The sequence below is a fragment of the Octopus sinensis genome, linkage group LG23 (assembly GCF_006345805.1).
Source record: "Octopus sinensis linkage group LG23, ASM634580v1, whole genome shotgun sequence".
Classification (NCBI taxonomy): domain Eukaryota; kingdom Metazoa; phylum Mollusca; class Cephalopoda; order Octopoda; family Octopodidae; genus Octopus; species Octopus sinensis.
In genome coordinates this window covers 14,100,348-14,103,502 of record NC_043019.1, presented here as the reverse complement: position 1 = coordinate 14,103,502, position 3,155 = coordinate 14,100,348, and positions in this window count along the sequence as shown.

Genomic DNA, 3,155 nt, shown 5'->3' with positions numbered 1-3,155 from the left:
GTAGGCTCGAAACGTAAAAGACTTGTTCTATTTCTATTCCTGAGCATTATACTAATACATCTGTTTGTTTTCTATACCACCTGTCTTCGTTTTTTGTTTTTTCATGAACTCTCCCTATATATATATAGTATGTATGTATGTATGTATGTATAAAGATATATAACGTAATCAGAGTTTATGAAATCAGCATGTGATTTCAATGGAAATCTTACATGCATATATACATAGAAAGGGGTGTTGTAAAGCTCCAGGCTTTAAAGGTATCATGAAAGGCCTGGTTGCAGACCCAACCTTCCAAATTCCTTTACAGGGTTTAGAAAAACTGAAGAATCATTGAAATAAGTATGCGAATCTAAGAGTGGAATATGTTGAATAAAATCATAATTAACTGATGCTCCTGTATTTTCTTTTACCTAAAGCCAGGAAAGGTTTAATTTTCCTAAATATGATCCCTGGACAGATATGTATTTCTCCCATTGATTAGCAAGGTCAGTTATGCCTCATCAATAACAATCCAAAGGTTTTGATACCCAGAAATCCTTGATTTCAGTTTTGACCTTGGTTTTGGAACAAAAGGGTTTTTGCCATAAAAAAAGTGTCTAGGTGCTTGAAAAAGTGATAGTTGTTGGGTGAAAGGAAAGTTCAGGAGAATATGGAGGATGTGGTAAAGTCTTGTATCCCAAGTCTGTGAGCTTCTGCAGTGTCATCCTGGAAATGTGCAGTCAAGCGTTGTCATGGAGCAGAACTGGAGCTGGCAGAATCGTTAGCATGCCAGGCGAAATGCTTAGCAGTATTTCGAGTTCTGAGTTCAAATTCTGCCAAGGATAGACAAACAGATTAAGTCGATTACATTGACCCCAGTGCGTAACTGGTACTTAATTTATCGACCCTCAAATGATGAAAGGCAAAGTCGACCTCAGTGGAATTTGAACTCTGAACGTAAAGACAGACGAAATACTGCTAAGCATTTCGCCCGGCATGCTAATGTTTCTGCCAGCTCGCTGCCTCTACTTTCTTGACCTTCATTTCTCTCATGCCCACTATGGAATCTCTCAAACCACTGTTGTACCATCCAGTCACTAGTAGGCCCTTCACCCCATGCTCTGTTGATATTGGTGGGTGTTTGGAAAGAATTATGTCCAAGCTTGAATTCATGCAAAAAAAGTAAATGCATTTCTTCTTTTTTCATATTTCAAATTCAAGATTTCTATGCTTCAAAATTATATTCTGAAAGAAATCAATAAAAATTTATTAAAGAATACACATTAATTATTAAGCATGTAAAATTTCGTCTAAAACACTACAAAACTGTCCTCTTAAATTGAATTTGAAAAAATGCTTTGGAAAAATCAGACAGTATTCTTCGAATAACCTTTATATATATATATATGTATGTATACGCTTGCTGATCAATTGTTTTGTCTCATTTTGTCTCAAAGTCGTAAGACGCCCCCGTGTCATTCCTGTTTTTATTCGTTACTGTTTCCAATTTTATCTTCGTCTCTTGTTTTCCTATTCGTCTCGGTTGTCACATTCTTTCCTTCTACCAAGCAAATCTAATGCCCATAGCTTAGCTTTTCCTTGGGGCTGGCCTTTTCGGAGCAAATCTCAGAATTAAACAGCCGAAATTTGCCATGATGAGTCGGTTTCTGACTGAAGAATGAAGTCTCTGAATTACTGTCCATTTTTCCGTGTTTGTCAATTCGTGAATTTCACGTTCTTTATATATAAGTTTTATTATATATATATATATATATATATATGTATGTATAAGCATAATTATAATTAGGGGTCAGCTAATTGATTCGCCACGCACTGAATTTAGAAATAGCAGTTAAAATACTTTTTCTGCTACCATAAATATCTCCCAGACAGTAACACACTTTTTTTACATAGGTAAAGAAAAAAAATAATGAATGCACACACATATATATATATGCATATATATATATTTATATACACACGGACACGCACACACTCACACACATATATATATATGAATATATATATATATATGTGTGTGTGTGTGTGTGTGTGTGTGGAGGCACATGACCTAGTGGTTACAGCAGCGGACTAGTGGCTGAGGGATCATGGGTTCGAATCTCAGACCGGGCGATGTGTGTGTTTTTGGGCAAGTGTCTTCTACTATAGCCTTGGGATGACCAAAGCCTTGTGAGTGGATTTGGTAGACGGAAACTGAAAGAAGCCCGTCGTATATATGTATATATATATATATATATATATATGTATGAGTGTGTGTATATGTTTGTGTGTCTGTGTTTGTGCCCCCAACATTGCTTGACAACCGATGCTGGTGTATTTACGTCCCTGTAACTTAGCGGTTTGGCAAAAGAGAATGATAGAATAAGTACTAGGCTTAAAAATAATAAGTCCTGGGTTCGATTTGCTCGACTAAAAGGCAATGCTCCAGCATGGCCACAGTCAAATGACTGAAACAAGTAAAAGAGTAAAAGAGTAAAGAGTATATATATATACACGCATACATACATATATAAATATATATATATATTTGCATGCATACATATATATATATATATATATCCATACACATACACATATATAAACATATATATATACGCATACACACACACTCACACACATATATATGTATATGCATGTATACACACACACATATACATATATATGTATATGCATGTATACACACACACATATACATACATATATGCATACACACACGCACACATATACATAGATATATGCATACACACATACACACACACACACACATGTATACCTATATAAAATCGTCCATGAGTTATCTTTAAATGTGCGATAATTAAATTGAAGATATATAATCCATTTATTACAGATTAGAAAAGTGGTGGCTAATGGCCATTGAACATAGCTGTAATGGAATAAGGTTTTCTCTCACATCAAAAAACACGTGTTTGAAATAATTGTCCCTCATATCTTTGTTAATATCTCTTTGCTGATTAAGTTCTTTATCTTAGTGACTTACTTTACAAAAAAAAGAAAGAAAATCTTTACTATTCATTCAATTTGTTCATTCACTCATTTCATGTCTGTTTTGAGGCCGCCATGGTGATCTCATTCTTGCTCACAACATCATAAGCGGAAAGTGTAACCTCTCGAAAGAGCTGTTCTTCACTCCT